Source organism: Benincasa hispida, chromosome 3 (assembly GCF_009727055.1).
Source record: "Benincasa hispida cultivar B227 chromosome 3, ASM972705v1, whole genome shotgun sequence".
Classification (NCBI taxonomy): Eukaryota; Viridiplantae; Streptophyta; class Magnoliopsida; order Cucurbitales; family Cucurbitaceae; genus Benincasa; species Benincasa hispida.
Genome location: NC_052351.1, coordinates 39,127,586 through 39,144,481, shown reverse-complemented (window position 1 = coordinate 39,144,481; position 16,896 = coordinate 39,127,586). Strand labels below are relative to the sequence as shown.

At 30.2% G+C, this 16,896-nt stretch overlaps 1 long non-coding RNA gene across 1 annotated transcript; it reads left to right on the top strand.

Annotated features, from left to right (window-relative positions):
- The first annotated feature begins 11,536 nt into the window (after nucleotides 1-11,536).
- LOC120074306 lies at nucleotides 11,537-16,366 on the top strand. The gene is made up of 3 exons (XR_005480951.1): nucleotides 11,537-11,902; nucleotides 12,002-12,088; nucleotides 12,604-16,366. It is a non-coding gene; the product is annotated as an uncharacterized LOC120074306 (long non-coding RNA).
- Nucleotides 16,367-16,896: the final 530 nt, after the last annotated feature.

The window sequence follows — 16,896 nt, the reverse complement described above, 5'->3', positions numbered from 1 at the left end:
AAGAATACCATACTATAGTAAAAACAGACCTAGCAAAATTTAACCAATACTATACTCTTAGTAAAGTCTTAATGACCAAGAGGAACTCAACACAAACAACAGCGAAAATAAAAAATATATAGAAGAATTTCAACTCTCTACAAAAATTCTCTAAAAAATTCTCTCTACAAATTATGAATAACTCTGACACTTCTCTCCTTGATGTTTAATACAGTAAATGATTTTGAGAAGAGAAGGTTGTGAACGTTATGTTCAACTCTCTACAAAAATTCTCTCAAGATACTTCTTATCTCCCTCAAAGGTTTCTTCCCACCAAAAAAAGATCCCACGATCTTGTGTTCTTATTCTAGAGGACAGGAAGGTAACTGGTTGCTGGTGTCCTATTCTTCTGGTTGTTGTTCTTTTGGGTTCGTAGAAAAAGTTGATGCGGAGAAGTGTTCGTGATCTTGAGGAGAGGAAAATGCGTAAAAAAGAAAGTCTACAAGGGTTAGTATTTTCCATTCTCTCTTTCTCCTCTGCAGTAATATGTTGAATATTATGAATGTTTATCCTATCTTTTCTTTATTATTTCCCTGTATTTTGAAGTTTTCAAAATTAAATGTCAATGGCGCACTTCCGTGAGTAATTTCATTCCTTCAGACATGTGTCTCAAATTGGAATTGAAAAAAGAATGTTGGCAAATCCTAAGGATACTATGTATTTTCGTCTTGACTATTGGATCGAATTAATTAATTTGGTCCATTTAGATATTTATATTTGGCTCCAGGTTCAATTGAGCCAAAAAAAAAAATGACTTAATTTGGTCCAAAAGCCTCCCAAAACCAAAACCCAATTAATTTGGTCCAAGGATCGGGCCCATAAACCAACCTAGCTTAAGCCTACTGAAGGCCATGGAAACTCTATAAATAGGAGTCTTTCCCTTCATTTTGGAGGGAGGTTGGAAGATTTGAATATAGGAAGCTCTGACAATTGAAGTTCTGAAGAATTGAAAATTGAAGCTCCTAAGCTCTCAAGTTCTAAAGAACTGAAGCTTCAAGTTCCAAAGACTGAGGCTTCCAAGTTCTCGAGCTCCAAAGAATGAAGCTTTCAAGTTTTGAAGAGCTGAATATCAAAGTTCTCAATTTCTAAAACTCTGAAGAACTGAAGATTGAGGCTTCCAAGTTCTAAAGATCGAAGACTTAGGAGACTAAAATTCCAAGTTCCTGAAAACTTCGAAGCTGAAGCTCCAAGAAGATCTAGAAAACTTAAGCTTCTTGTAACGGTCGAGAGAAAGAATCAAAGAAACATATATTAGAGACTGTGCCTACTTGTATTACAAATCAATACAATTACAAAATTCGAATTCTCCGAATTAAATTTCTCTGAAAATCACATTCAACAATATACTAGATGAATAATAATGTATAAAGTTGGTTTTATTAAGTCGTCTTCAAAACCTATTTTGTTTAAAAAAAAAAAAAAAAAAAAAGCCAAAAACACAATTATCAAACATATTCTTTTTAGTTTTCAATTAAAAAAAAAACTAATAATGAATAACAATGGCTAAACATGTTTTTTTATTATTTATTATTTTCTAAAAATAGTTATCAAACATGTATGCTATCTTCCTTAAAATTTGAAAATCATAAACTAAAAATACCTTAAAACTAAAAACCAAATGGATTATCAAATGGGGCCTTCAATTTCTCATCCTACTTAGGTCTTTTTCTACATTGTACATATAATTATAATAAATTTAAATGATGCTTTATTTTTAGTACCACAATTGCGAGATGGAGGATCAAACCTTCTCTAAAGAGGAAGGTAATGTCAGTTACTGTTGAGTTAAACTCACTTTAACAAATAGTACTTTTTTTTTTAATTACCCATTCAATATAGTTTTAAATACAGTACATTGAATACCGTCATTCTTTGTAACTCAATTTTTTCATGACGTCTTTCGATGAGAAATCAATGGGGGAGATAGATTTATTATATCTTCAACCTGAAAAAATTATAACAATTTTAGGCCGGTACAAATATGAAATAATCCTCCATAAACTTTACTCTTTCTACATCAACATGAATATAACTACTCTCCCGATATGAATTTATACTATCAACTTCGAGATGTTAAGTTCCATCATCTATTTTAATCAAAAAAAAAAAAAAAAAAAGTCTTTATTGAAGTCTATTAAGTATAAAGGTGATTATACCATATGCATTTTCTTTTATTTACTTTCAAATAAAAAATTCAATCTTGAATATAATTTGATATCGTATGTGGAAACTTTTAAATTAATTTACTTTTAGACAATCTTAACGTCTTCTTCACGTTGCTATCAGCACATAACTTCTCTTTTTACTTCCATTAACGATCAAGCGGTTTTCCAATTTTTCCATTGACATGTTGTTGGTAGCTTTAGCTTTTCAATGTTTTTGGCATATCATGACAACAATTCGATTTTGAACATTGTGCTTATTTTTTTATAATTTTTCTTACTAAAACTTTAATATTTCTTTGAGAACGTTTGAATTATTAACTAAATTTATAAAACAAAAAAAACAACAAATTTAAGAACTTTTCTTTTCTTAATTTAGAAAACTTGAATTTTGAATAATAAAATAAATAAAACCAATTGGTGAAAGTATATTTGTACACTTAAATTTTAAACAATTAAATGATGTTCAAATGAAATCTTACTAGTATCTACACAATATTTTTAATGGTTGTTTTTTTTTTCCTTTGGTTTTCTACTGAGTACCTATTTTTTCTTAAATTTAAAGTGAATTATTTATAATTCCCTCTATTATGGGTAATTTTAGACTGAAAGATGCAATCGACATCTAGCACAAAATGAGACAACAAAATCGAGAAGAAAGCATAATACAGGTCGAAAATGACAACTTAGGACCAAAATTGACCTAAAAAAAGGGTTGACTTGGGCCCAGGCCTAAGTCAATGTACTTATCCTTGGTCAAGGCCAAGGTCAAGCCTTACCATATACCTAATGGGGTATGTATAGGAATTATTTTAAACCTAGAATATGGTCTAAAGAAGATGCTCGACCTCAGCTGAGGCCGAGGTTGACCTTACCCAAACATGAAACTAAGCAAGTCCCTTGGCTTGGTAACTTATCTAATTATCTTAAGGCGACTCGAAACCCTAGGGAATAAATTAGGTCAACTTTTTCTATAAATACATCATTATAATATCATATGTGATAAGTTGAGTTTTACTCTCAAATTCATTAACTTAAGCATCAAAATGTCGTGTGGCAAGCACACCACCGATGTGCAGGTTCTCTCTTTCCAGACCACGTTCTTCTCTTCTTCAAACAAATTCAGTACTACTAGTGTCACGTGTAGGTCAGATGCATTTCCTCTATCCAAAATTTGGCATCAACACTCTCCATGACTAATTTTTTTGTATATTATCAAAGAAGCGTGACCATACCAATATTACTTTTTGTTCTCCATATTCATTCTTTTTACTTTTTATTTCTATCCTCTTTCATTATGAGAGCTCCCTAGTTGCACAAGGTATATGGAGAAACATATGCGTGGAGTTAAAATTGTGTTTATGTTGATTTGTATGGATGTGGTTTGATCTCTAATACATGATCATTTGATTTTTTTTCTATTGAATGTGTACGCTTGATTTTGGGAAGTGAAATGCATTGAAATCTTGAAAGATGTTTGTATCTTTAGAGAACTTTAGTCTTCAAAAGTGGTTCAACTTTAGGAGTTAGGGAATCTTCTGATTGTTGGGAGCATTCTCTCTAGGCTCTTTAAAGTCTTAAATTTTTAAATCTTTGTTAAATGCATACACTTGATTTGAGGGAGTAGAACGTATTGATGTACTCAAAGTTGAAGTTTTAGAAGTATGTTTGTATCTTCAAAATATTCCAATCTTCAAATGTGTTTCAGAGCTTAAAAAGTGTTGTGATTGTAAGTAGAATTCTTTCTAGATTATCTGAGTGTATATTTTTTACCCTTTCAAATAAAATGAACTTGTCTATTTATAGAGTTCTCGTATGGACTTTATAAGCTTGGGCTTGGTTGGTTCATGGATTTGACCCATGAATTCAACTAATTAGATTCAGATCTTAGTTGGCTTTTTGGATCAAATTATCATTCTTCTTTTTTTCACTCAATTGGATTTTAGTCCAAATATTGATACCAAATTGGACAAAATTATTCTATGCGATCCAATGGTCATGACGACAATATGTGGCATCATCTAAGTTTGTCAACTTATGTTTTCAATTTCAATTTGAAACACATGTCAACTTAATTAATCTCAAAATCAAGGTCCCGTTTGATAACCATTTGATTTTTTATTATTTGTTTTTATTTTTAGAATTAAGTCTATATACACTACTTTCACTTTCAAATTTCTTCCTTTATCATCTATTTTTCACTAATGGCTTAAAAAACTAAGTCAAATTTTGGGGAAAAAAAAAAAGGTAGTTTTTAAAAACATGTTTTTGTTTTTGGAATTTGGTTAAAAATTCAACCATGATATTTAAGAAATATGCAAATCATTGTAAGAAATGGGAAGGAAATTAGCTTAATTTTCAAAAACTAAAAACAAAAAATGAAATGGTTACCAAACAAGTCGAATTATTTGTAATTTCGTCATTAATTTGATAAATGACGTATCAATTTATGATTGATCCAAAATTTCTCATTCAACACTCCAATTTTTTCCCTCCAATTTTCTAAAAACATTTTTCTTAGAAGTGCAATAATATTTACTTAAATTTGTTCAGTTTGTTGTATATTATATATCTTTTCTTACCATAATTCCAACATTTCTACATTTATGTACTCTACAGCTTATTTTCCAACTAGCATTTTTCGAAGCTTTTATTTCAAATAGGGTTAAATCTTTCACTCTTCATTTTCTTTACTATAATGTGTACCTCACTAGCTATAAGTATTTACTTATATTTTATATGTATTCTATACCTATAATTGATTTCTCAACCTTTTCAGTTTTATATTCTTAAAACACATTTTTCTATTCACCCCCAAACCGTAGCATTCTGGAAGGTATTTACCGTATGTTTGGTCTAACTTTTCATGTATTTAATTGTGAAAATAAATTATTTTAAAAAAAAAAAAGTGTTAGGCAATCGTTGAAAATAATTTTTGAAATGTATTCTAACTAGTTTTTATCAAAAGAGTTTAAATAAGAAAAAACATTTTGAAAAACATTTTTTTCCTAGTCAATCTAAACATGTCCTTACACTATAAATTCTTTCAACTACTATTGAGTGATTATGAAATTGTTAATATCACTTTTTTTTTTCATATTTCTAATCAATTCAAAACATGTCTTTGGCCAAACATGCATGTTTGAATTGACTAAAGAAAAAAAAATTTAAATCATTTTTATTTAAGTTTTTTTTCAAAAATTGTTTAAAATATACTTTGAAAGTGTTTCCGAAAATATTTTGAGTAGTTGTCAAATACTTCAATTTTTCTCTGAAATGATTTATTTTCAAAATTAAACACTTGAAAACTTAAACCAAACACACTTTTAATCCGTCAAAATTAATTTAATATTAAATTTTATATTTTTAAATTCATTTTTTATATCATCAAATTATTTTTAAATGTTTAAAAGAGTCGTTTAAAAAATAATAAAAATGATTTTAACTATTTTAGAATATCATTTTAACATAGTTTTAGTTAACTCTGGGTTCTAAAAAACCAACCGTGCCCTTTTTCTTTTGCCAAGCCCACTTTTGAATTTTCAACTAATGTTAGAGTTTTTGTTCGGAGGATTACTCTAATCATATATATATATATCTTTTTAAAAACATATATTTTTTAATTTAGTATAATAACTACGGGTGGGAGGTTTCCGACCTCTAGAAATGAAGGTTATGTGAATACCAATTAGTTTGGCATTTTGAAACATACTTTAATCATATTAAAATAATAAAATATCCCCACCTACACATGAATGGCCATATTTGTAATATATGGGGGGCGTTTGGATTGAGAAAATTAGGATGGAAATAAGGTTGAGAATGGATAAGAGATAAACATCCTTTTGTTTGGTACAAGCCTTGTAGCTTTGGCATGAGAATAAGTTGTTCTCATGCATCCATTATACCTATGAATGATTCTCAAATAAAAAGTGAGTTTTCTTCCTTCCCACTCTTTCTCCTCTTATAATATATTTTTTTATTATTTTATTTTATATATTATTAAAATTAGCTCATTTAAATTATTTATTATGAGAAAAATAAATTTATATTTTCTAAAATTAAACTAAAATTATAATTATAATATATGAATTTAACTACTTCTATTTAATATATATATATATATATATATTGGAATGCCTTGATTTTGTTTGTTGGCGCTTCAAATATGGAGTCTCGCTGCCCGGTCAGCCAACCTATTCAGAATTCGTATTTAGCATATTTATTTATTTATAGTTATTTACGATTATGACCCTAGGATTTAGAGTAGTGCGCTTTATAAACTCTCTAACTCTAGAGGTGCCGTTTGATATAATTCTCTGAAAACATTCTGTTCTCCCTCTATCCGTGGACGTAGCTAACACACCGTTAGTGAACCACGTATGTGTGTGTGTCAATCTTCTCTATCTCTACGTTTCTTTTTGTATTCTTTAATTGTCGATTTCGTACCACAACCGTTAGTAACACAACGTTAGTGAACCACGTATATATATATATATATATATATATATATATATATATATTTAAATAATTTAATATCTTTAATTTTTATTTTATTTTAATAAATTAGTTTATATATACACATATACCCATACTTATTTTTCAATAAACTGTAAAGAGCCGATGTAATAAAACTATCTATTAATTAATTAATTATATTTTTATTAGTTAATGATCATTATGATTAATATAATATGATTTTTTTAGTAATTATAATTAATTTATCATTAATTAATTAGAATTCATTAGTTGTCATAAATATATAAATTCATCAAATTAATTCCATCAAATTATGTAATCAAATAATTTTAATTATAAATTTTTCATTTTACAAATATTTGTAATTAATAACTTAATTAATATTATTATTTGATTGTTGAATAATTAATTTTTTCTCAAAACATTGAATTGAATTTATTTCAACAATTAATTTTTTTCTCAAAACATTGAATTGAATTTATTATTTAGCAATTAATCTATTAAAATTTTACAACATTTTCATGATTAATTTTACAAATTAAATGCAAAAATAACTTATTCCCATAAAATCCTGATAACATTCTCGTGGCACAACCTTCTCATCAATCTTATTCACAAACTTCTTATTATGAGGCATCCTTAATTTCTGGACATTTATATAAAAGGGGAAATGGTGTGTATGGCGGAATTTGAGGTTTCATTCTGAAAAATGGCAAAATCGCCCCGGAATAAGAATTATGGCAACTCATGTGACATGCACATGACCACAAATTTCTAAATTCTTGATTTGCCCTTGCCTTGTTCGTAGATGTTGTTGTTAATGAGACTACAAATACTACGTAATTCCAAAATAGAAAACAAGGTCGAGGTATATATATACAGGGTGATTGTTGATATTTGTCAAAGACAATTTTGCTTAACATAATCTATATATTTTATTATTATTTTAGATTATATTTAACCACTTTTTGAATTTATCTCACTTTAATAAAATATACAAATTTTTCTACCAAATTTATATTTGAAATATCCATATATTATTAAAACTTATTTTATCCACATATTTTATTCAAATCTCTATATTGTTTTTCATAATTGTATACATACATTTTTAATGAATTAGCTATATATTTCTCACATTTTTAATAAATTAGTTGTATATGCTATTTTTGATATTATTTTAATGTTTTGGGAAAAGAAATATCATTTCTTAGAAAAATGGTCATGTGTTGATTACACAAGAATTGTTGCTCCCTACATTGCCATAACTTTTGTTACTTATACAAATGTTTCATCAATTTAGGTTTTCTTGTAATTCTTTAAAAGCTACTGTTTTTGCTATAACTTTACTATTAGGATTTGATTTAAAATAAACCAATCTCTTCCTCATTTTTCCTCGTTTGAAATTGAAATTTATTTTTAATATAAAAATTAGATTTTATAACTATTTCACGAATTTTTTCTTCATTTTTCTCCATTCAAATTAGCTATTTGTTTTTATTTGATTTAACCACTCTTCAAAAATATTATGAATTAATCAATATTTAATTGGTTTATCACCATTTGGATTTTAATTTATAATACATCTTTAGATTTTATATTATTCTAAATTTGGATTAATTTTTTTGTATTTTAATTGGGATTTTACATAATATTTTATACATATTATCATCTAATCAACTATATATTTCATTTAAATTTGATCATTTTTTGTATTTTTTTAATTACCTTTTATTCATTATCATCTTATCATCTTATTATATCATTAATTTATCTTTTTGACAAACAAATAAGTATTCACTTTTGCAATTTTGCTTTTTTTGCTATGTCTCTACAACGAGTTAGGCTTTTTCATAGGTTTCTATGGTTGATAAGGTTAAAAATACTGTGTAATTGTTGAAGCTTATGAAAATGGAATTATGACTACAGTGTAATTGTAAATAAACGAACTACCTTCCTGAATTTTCATCCTGAATTATATTTGAATTTATATTTTATTATCAAATTAAATTTTATTTAACTACTTAATGATTTTTTTAATTAGAATAAACAAAAACTTACTATTTTTCGTCTCCAATTTATATTTGAATTTATTTTTTATTATCAAATTTTATTTTATCCAATTAACTTTTGATTTTTTATATGTTTGTAACAAATTCAATTGTATTTAGATATTTTTTTTATTATTTTATACATATTGATATCAAATTAATTTGATGTTTTTTCTTTATATTTTCGATGTTTTCAATTTTTCATATACAAACATGTAAAAATGGCTTGTTGAACATAAAAAGTAACATATAAATGGGAATTAAATTTTAAATGTTTGAAACATGTGAGTGTGATATATATAAGTTTTTTTTATTATTATTAATATTAATATTAATAATATTAGTAGTAGTAGTATTCATATTCATATTATTATTATTATTATTATCATCATTATTATTATTATTTATTAAAAGAAGATAACAAAAAACCCTAAATCTCATATTCTTTCATCTTCCACTTAGCCGCTCCAAAATCTCATTTTCTCCTTTGTAATCTCATGTCTTCGATCATTGGTTTAGACCACCCTCACCAGGTTGCCGATCTTTTTTCGCTTACACACATGTTTTTTTGCTTTACTTTAAGCATCATTTTCAATAATGATATTCTGGAATTGTTGGCTTTCAAGATCAAATGAGCAAAATGGTCACATGAAATGAAGATGATGAGCAAAATGGTCACATGAAATGAAGATGATGATACTCTCTACAACTAGTTTGGTGTCAAACGCAATCATACTTCCAATGGTCACATCGTTATGAAGTTGCAATTCTTTCACATATTCACTTGCCAACAACAACTTTATTGGTGAAATCAACTTTGCTCTTTCTCACCTTGGAAGAAGTCCATTTTTGTATACATCTATAAGTCATATGCTCGTCATCTTCCATTACATAAAGGACCATATTGGGTGATTTTTAATTTTGCTTCAAGAATGTTTAGATACTATGTATTTGTGATTCTGTTTAGATACTACGTATTTGTGATTCTAGAACGTCTAGGTAGAATGTATTTGTGGTATTCGTGTTGTTTTTGAAGCAATGTATCTTTGCATTTTCATTTGTAATTTTAATTTTGTTGTTTTATGGTAGTTTTGTCATTTAAATTAGTATTTTGTAATTTATATAAATTCGTTTTGCTATTTCTATAATTTTGAAATATTTTTGCTATTTTTCTAAATGAAACTTTAAAATTTGCTATTTCTCTTGTCAACCTTTATAAAATCTTAAACCTAGGCTGTTGGAACTTTAAACGGACTACACAGCCCATCAATTATTTGGATTGAATTCAAATCGTTTGGGCTTAAATCAACCGTAAGTTTGTTAGGTCAGTCTAAGGGTAAGGCTAAGCCCAACAAGGCTTAGTCCATGACCATTTACAAAAATGCAACATGTCTAACAATTTGACATTTAGTTTTTAGTTTAATTCAAATATAAGCTTATGATATTATTTCCACTCATATGTTTGTTTTCTCTGTTCTCAACTTTTTTACCATATTTTGATGTCCAGTTTTGAAAACTAATTTTCTAAAAACTTGTTTTTATTTTGAAATTTGACAAAAAAAAAAAAAAAAATCAATTGTGATGCTAAGAAAAAGGTATAAAGCCAAATTCATATCCGAAAAATCTATCCCTAAAATGAGAGAGCATCCTCTAAAAACACTATAGATAAAAATTAAAATTAACAATCAAAAACTTCCGATTACAATACAAAAGGAACTATTTATAGCCCTACAAAAAATACAATAATTAAGTGGTTGCGCAAAACTATGAAAATTAGTATTATTTTAGTTAAGATTTACTTTAGTCCTTAATTTAGATTAATTATAACTAATATTTTAAAATTCATTAGTTACCTATCTCATTTTCTTGTCAGATTATAAATAGTTGCTTTAGAATTTATAATCTAAAGCTTTTAAACTTATTTTAAATAGAATATTGTTATGGGAGAGTGTTCCCTCGACATCTCCAAGATAGGAATTTCTAATAAATTTGATCTAATATTTTTTTCACCGTAGCAAATCATTTTTTAAGAAATTTGAAAATAACTAATAAACTTAACGTCTAATATATTTTACCCGCATATGTACTTCGGGTAAAATTATGTACTTACTATTTAGTAAGATTTATAAACTTCTGTCATAGAATTTTAGAGTGCTCGATAATTCATTTAATTTTAGATCTAATGTATCTGCATATAAAAAAATTTAAGTACTAAAGTTGTTTATTTATTGTGTAACAAATTAATTTAATGAACTGAATATTATATATTATATGTTAATTGTTTTGACCTATTGAGTAATTTATTTTGAAAATCGAGTAGGATAACCGTTTATTTTATTATTATTCTTTTTGTTTGGAAAAAAAACAAGTCCCGAAAAATATAGCAAACTTCTTTTTCTTTTTCTTTTTCTTTTTTTTCAAGAAATAGCAAATTTCTATCTGAAATAAAGATGTTAATTATCAATAATTTTCAAGATAAAAAATGTAATATCCCGAATCTCTAAGACATTTAAGGTAATTGTCTCGAAATATTGAAGTTCAATTTCTTTTAATTTTAGAAATTCGATATCGATTTAAGATAATTGTGAAATTTGAGTTTATTCGGTTGTAAAAAAAATTATTTAATTATCTCCCCTTGATTTGAAGGATAATTTAATTATTTAGTTTTAATTGATACTTTTGATTTTGAAATTTTGGAAAGAGAGTTTAAATTGAAATTGGAACTTACTTAGGGAAAGGATTTGGGATTTTATTTATTAATAGGTGTGCCTAGAGTTTGAAAAAACAAAGAGGGAAAAAGGAATGGTTATTATTAAATAAGTGATAAACCCTCGGTAAGCGTGATGTTATTTAAAAAACAGAAAGAAAGGGAAGGGTGCTGTTCATCTTCTTCGTGAAGGCCGTCCGAGGACCTCCCTGTGCAGACGGTCAGTCGCGCCAACTCCCCTCAAAATCGAACGTTATCGGTCGCTGCCATTCTCGCCGGGGATCGTCCGTCTGACCATCGTACCGCCGTTCGCGGATCTGAAGTCATTTGCAGCGTAGCCTCACCAGTCTCGTCATTCGCCGCTGCAGGGACCGCCGCCCTCACCGTTTTTCGTCGCTCACCGCTCTGTCGGTCTCCGCAGTCAAGTTCTCCAACCGTGACTTTGTCGGAAGCTTGAGTTTTTGGTAAGATTTTTGGGTTTTGTTGTTTTTTCTTGAATGAATGTTGAATACCCATTTAAGTTCATGTTGAAGCCGGTTTTGTCCACATTATTTTGGTTTTAGATGCAAGTTTTGAGAGGAGTTGTCCTCGTTTTGAGAGGAGTTGAGGTGTTGTCCACTTGGTCTGGAACCAGTTTCGACAAGATTTCAGTAAGTTTTAGGCTTTTTTATTGATAATTTTTAGTTGCCCTACCGTTTGATTATTAATATAGAATGTGATACCATTGAGGTTGTGGTTTATTGATTGTTTTCAAATTCAATCTTTTAGGTTAGATTTGAAGTTTGGAGATCAGTAGAATGCTTTCTAGCCGGATTAAAGATTGTTCGGTTTTTTCGTTGGTTTTTAGTTTAAGTAAATTTGGAGTTGGTTGCCGAGATAACTTTTCTTGACTTAATTTGAGGTAAGTGACACTATTATGGGTGTCTTCGTACTAGGCGTCCTAAGTTAGATTTATCGAATTACTTAAGGGAATCTAGAAGTTATATTTGGAAGTTTTGATACCTTCTTATTGTATGAATATTTTTTAGGAGTTTGAGCCGGTCTGAATCTGTATGTTATGTTATGATATGAGTTGTGGAACTATTCATGAAATGTATGTATATGATGCATGATTAGACCAGTAAGGGCGATATGCCGTCTCATCTCGGTGCATGTCTATTTACAGGGGATCGATGAGTCCAGTTTCATGTTTGACAGGAAGCCTTCGGGCCGCTAGACATGCATGCTCGACAGGTTCATGTTTATGTTACTTTTTCATGTTTGACTGTGTGACTTCAGGCCGCTAGACATGTATGAACTGACAGGTACACGATCATGTTTCTTTCTTGATGATTGACAGTGTACCATTAGGCCACTAGACATGCGAGCTAATGCGAGTAAGGTTATCCCCTTAGTTAGCCATTTAGGAACAACTTTATGTCTACATGTTTTCAAGTAGGGACAAGGATATTCAGGCGACTGACAAGAGGAATCCGTGATAGTACCAATGGAACTAGAAAATGCTTCTGCTTATGAGCTCATATGTGTTCTCATATTTTGTAGTTTCTTTTCATGAACTTTTCTTGACCGAGACTAGGTGTTAGTATTTTCTTTTTCAGTTAATATTTTCTTTTATTTATTTATTTTTTTAAACTTATGCTTTAAGGGGTACCCCGATTCAAATGGACTGGAATCTTGAGTTGAGAATTTGGATAGATTTATTTATTTATTTATTATTTTATTTTCTTTAAACAGTTCAATTTTGTTTTTCAATGTAAACATTTATGCATGCATGAGGTAACGACTCTATTAGATTTCTTTGACAGTCGGGCCGTTACAGTTAGTATCAATAAGTCAAGGTTGTTCCTATGGCCCTTAATGGATTCTTTGTCATCGCCAAGTACGTCCCTTAGGAAAGTATTTAGGATTTTATGCACCAGATTATGTAGTACTTACGATCGTATTTGACATGTTTTACTGGTAAGGAAAGTTGCTAAAGGTTGATTGCGAAAATTGCTAGGAAATGGTACGTGTTAAAGGAAGAGGCAGCAATAGGATTACCAGAAGAGGACGCGTTCCTAAAGGGTAGAATCCAACGGTTCAGGATCAAAATCAAGTTCAAGATCAAGACCCACATGGTGAGGATCCCCAAATTCAAGATTCACAAGTTCTAGATCCTTCAGTACTAGAGGATCCCTTGCCGCCTAGAGACTCCTTAGAGTCAAGGTGACAGAGAACCTAGACACGGAGTCGAGCCTAACACACAGCTACCCTTTGCAGACATAGGCACCCCCAGTCGCCCCAATAGAGTTCACTGATTGGTCCGCAGTTATTAGGGAAGCAGTCACAATAATGGTGCTGAGTAAGGTGAAGGACATGTTGGATGAGCAAATGACCCAGTTTGCCTAGTACCAACAGCTACCACTGCCGCAGTTTCAGATGCCATAAGTTTAGACTCAAAACGTAATTCAAAACCAGAGTATGTCGAACCCCAACACTTTGCGAGATTTTAGGAAGTACAACCCCAACACCTTCAACGGGTCCTACCAATATAGAGTTATGGATGTCAACTATGGAAACGATTTTTCATTATATGAAATGCCCAAAAGATCAGAAAGTGTAGTGTGTTGTCTTCATACTCACGGATAAAACACAAATTTGGTGGTAGTCGGCAGAAAGAATGTTAGATGTGTGAACCCTTGACATAGGAGCAATTCAAGGAGCATTTCTATGCAAAGTACTTCTCAACCAACTTGAGGTACATTAAGTAGAAGTTCTTGGAGTTTGACATCCTGTTCTGTTTTGCTCCAGAATTAGTTGCTACGGAGGCTAAGAGAGCGGAGAGGTTTGTTCAGGGTCTGAAGGACAGTATAAGAGGTATTGTGCGAGCCTTCAAATTGACCACTCACATTGAAGCACTTGCTTGGCGGCTGATATGGACTCACAGTCGGGGGACGAGCACTCACGAGCATTTGGCATGGGATTTTCCTCGAATCAGAAGAGGAAGGCAGAACAAAAGGATTTTGAGCTTCATCCCCATTAAAAAGGTCAAAGCTCATTCAGATCACTTTGACAGTTTAATCAACAGGCCATCGAGTCGAGTAAAGTCAAAAGAAGTCTGCCAGTGTGTAACTTTTGTGGAAGACGTCACTGGGGATGATGTTTGGCTAGCTCTAGGGTCTGTTTTCATTGAAAATAGGGAGGGTACTCAATTGATAAATGCCCTAATAGGAACACATCAAGTTATGAGAACCAAGTCTAGAGGTCATGAATAGAGGAATTTGAGTAGACCTCAGCAACAAGGTCATGTTTACTCAACCATCTGGCAAGAGTCTGAGAAGTCAAGCACTCTTGTGACATGTACACTCTCAATCTTGGGACACTATGCGTTGGTATTGTTTGATTCTGGATCATCCTATTTATTCATATCATCAATATTTGTTAAACATGCCATGTTAGAATTAAAGCCTTTGCGCTATGTGTTATCGGTACCATTCCGTCTGGAGAAATTATGTTAGCAAAAGAAAAGATAAAAGCATGTCAGATTGAAGTCACGAGTCGTGCACTAAATGTGACTTTAGTACTCTTGGACATGCGTGATTTTGATGTAATTTTGGGCATAGAATGGCTAACTGCTAATCATGCCAGCTTTAAGTTTAAAGGGGCTAGGATCGTGGTTTTACCTAAAGTAATTTTAGCTATGAAAGCAAAAGGTTGCTTAACCAACGTACCTTAAGTATCTTAGCCAGTGTTGTTGACACTAGAGAGCCTGAGGTCTCCTTGACTTCAGAGCCAGTAATAAAAGACTACCCATATGTTTTCTAGAGGAACTCCCAAGGTTGCCACCACAACAGAAGATAGATTTTGCTATCGAGTTGAAGCCAGGCATAACTCCTATCTCAAAAGCTCCAGCAGAATTGAAGGAGCTTACGGTTCAGTTGCTGGATAAGGGTTTCATTCGTCCGAGAGTGTCACTGTGGGGTGCACCAGTACTTTTTGTGAAAAATAAAAATAGATCTTTATGTTTTTGCATTGACTGTAGGGAGTTGAATAAGGTGACTATCAAGAATAAGTATCCACTCCCTAGGATTGACAACTTGTTTAACCAGTTGCAGAGAGTTACAATGTTTTCTAAGATTGACTTTTGGTCAGGTTATTATCAGTTGGATTAAGGATAGTGATATTCCTAAGACAGTTTTTCGTTCGAGGTATGGGCATTATGAGTTCATCATGATGTCGTTTGGTTTGACGAATGCTCTTGCAGTATTTATGGATGTGATGAATAGGGTGTTCAAGGAATTCCTTGACACCTTTGTGATAGTTTTCATTGATGATATTTTGGTTTATTCCAAGACAGAGACAGAGCATGAGGAGCATTTACGAAAGGTTTTCGAGACTTTGTGGGCACATAAGTTATCACTAAGTTTTCCAAATGTCAATTTTGGTTGAGGCAGGTGGCCTTTCTAGGGAATGTGGTGTCAAAAGAAGGTGTATCTGTTGATCCCGCAAAAATTGAGGCAGTTACGAGTTGGCCCAACAAACAAGAGCTAATTACAATAAATATAACATAATTAAAGAGAAAACAATGCCAATAATCAGAAAAACCCATATCAGTTCATCATTTTCATACAACTTATAAAAAAACACCCACTAAACCAAAATTAAATCGAATTAAATGCTTAAATGATGCTTTGATACCAATTGTTAGATTAAGAAAGCAAGCAGTGGAAGAAAACAAGATTATTAAGCATTTTAATTTATTAATTTTGGCTTAAAATTCAACATACTCATAAACTAAAAACAGAGTTTAAACACTAACCTTTGAAGATACCTTTGAATCATGATTTCTAGCCACAATCTCCTTTTCCTTTGATTGTGAACCACCACAAGGTCTTCCCTACTATTCTCTTGGAGTCTTAGATTGAATTGTGAGATTCAAAACAAGCTTGAATTAGGGAAATTGGAGGTGAAAAACTGGTTTTTCAATAGTGTCAAGAACACTTCTTCAACCACTTTTTTCAGCAAAAATGTAACTGATTGCTTCCTAATTTCCAATTAGATCTCATTGTTCAATTTGCATGACTTTCATGCAAATCAACATCCGGCATCAATTCTAGCTCATGCTTGAGAATTTGAGCGGTAAAAATGGTGGAACCATGAATGAGCTGCTAGGTTGAAGAAGTGGGAAATTCTCACTTTTCCAATTTTTCCCATTTTCCAATTTTTATTTTAATTTTGAAACTTTTCCAAAATTAAAACTAAAATTAACTTTTCAATTTTAATTCTTTAATTAAAATTGAGTTTTTATTAATTTTACAAAAATTAATTTTTTAATAAAATTAATAATTAATAATTAATTAAATAATTTAATTAATTCTAATTAATTTAATATCAAATATCAAATTAATTAATCACAAATTTTACTATCATGAATCCCTATTTATGAATTTAATATTTAGATCATATTTAAATATTAATC